The following is a 1,965-nucleotide window of genomic DNA, read 5'->3' as shown; positions in this document are numbered from 1 at the left end:
GGGGCACTGTCTGTGTGACTGAAGCCCCGGAGAGGGCACGTACGGAGAGAAGCCCCAGAGAGGGCACGTACGAGAGACAAGGCCCAGTGTGAGAGAACATTCGGGCGGAGGCCTTTTGAGAGAGCCTCTGGGGAAAGTGTATGGGCAGGATAACGTCCAGAAGATCTGCGAGGCTTGGGGCGTGCTATAGGGGAGGTTAGAGGCACGCGTAGCCCATAAGATGGGGGGGTGCACTAGGTCACTCCTACACAGTAGGAGCCTGGACAATCCCAGCACCGTGTCCAAGGGGACAGAGAGGCAGCCTCCCATATAAAAATATATATAACAGCAAGACGTGGCGGGGAGAAAGAGGGTGCTGGATCGCCTGCTTGGCATGGTGGGGGCGCTAGAGAGCTCATGGCCACTCCTAGGTCTTGCTCCGTGACAATGGTCAAGATGAAAGTGGATGGATTTTTGGTTAAGGCATTGAACTGAAACTTGGGCAAGACAGATTCAGTTACCCTTCTCTGACACCTGTATGTGAGAATTGCCTCTGTCTTGTATAAACAGGCCACAGTCATCACTAATGTCATCATGCTATTTCCAAAGACTTGTCTAAAAGACTCAAGATCAGTCCACCAAACATGACTTCCATCTTCAGCTCTCTGTGCCCATTTCCCACTATAGTTTAAATAAGACAAACCAGATTTAAGCACTGGTTTCCTCACTGTGTGTCTGTGCAGCATAATAAAGCTGCAATCTTGGAGTCTGCGGGCACTCCCATATAGACAGTAATAAATCCAGCATCATAACTTCATCGCTGTAGGCAAGTTTAATGTATCCCTCCCCCCAAAAGCCCCCACAGGCTAGCCTTGAGCTAGCTCCTCCTTCCTTTGAAGCTTGAGCAAATTGATTGATTTTGAGGCATCTCTCAGAGTTGATCTGAGTTGACCCAGGTGGGGTGGGGGACCCAGGGCTTATGCCAAGGTTTACCACTCTGCCAGCAGCTCTCTCTAAGGCCCAGAGTTGTCCCTAGATTCATTCCAGATCTGAAGGGTGCAGGGTTTCTCCAAAGACAATCAACTTAGTAGTCCTCTGGGAAGCAAATATGAGTGGTATTGTTGCTCTTACCCATGGTCCCTGAACATGGTAGAAGGAATTTGGGGCAAAATTGGGTCCTCATCTTCAAAGTGCCTCATGGTCTGTACCCAGAATCTCTCAAAGATCACCTAAAGCTCTGGGATGAAGATTGGATGATGCCCCTCATCAAGCACAGCACAAGTTTTTCCTGCCACGTAGCTGTCAAAAAAGCTCTGCTTGCAACAGACATTTTCGCTGGAACAAGAGCCACCCCACACCTGCAAGTGCAATGCAGGACTTCCCAGACTTGCCTTCTCTGCTTACAGACAGATGCAACAGTTGAAATATTCAAACTGCCTTTGTAGTACTCCAAAAGGTGAGGGCAAGGATGTACGTAGGTGATTGAGTACTTCAAATCAAGCCATTACACTTCAAAGATAACCCCCGAAAAAACAGAAACAACCCTGAAGGGTCTGAGAAGAGCTCCACATTATGTTTGCACGCTCTGCCAACAACACTGTTGTCTGATCTGCCTGTGGGGGTAGCAGCTGAGGGTCATCAGACTCCAGAGCCATGAGCACACACAAGAGAGTGAAGAAATATTCACCATTCATGTCTACCTGCCCTTTACTCTCCTCTGCCCACCGTCACTAAGAATTGGGCCCGGACTGCTCATTCCTGCTTGGGACAAAACCTAGTAATTAGGCAGCTGAGGCACAAGCTCAGGGCTCCTTTTAATTGTTGAGTGTAGACATGTGTGGAGCAAGTGGACAAAGCTGGATTGTTGGTGGCCTCAGGATCTGAAAGGACCACCAACCCTTGTATTGTCCAAAAATGGTGAGGAACTGGGTTTTATGCCATACTAGCCAATTGCCCGTCATGAATGACTGCTTAAAAATAATGAAG

This window comes from Crocodylus porosus, unplaced genomic scaffold, assembly GCF_001723895.1.
Source record: "Crocodylus porosus isolate Cpor-Errol unplaced genomic scaffold, CroPor_comp1, whole genome shotgun sequence".
In the NCBI taxonomy this organism is placed as follows: Eukaryota; Metazoa; Chordata; order Crocodylia; family Crocodylidae; genus Crocodylus; species Crocodylus porosus.
Note: the sequence above shows the minus strand (reverse complement) of the source record.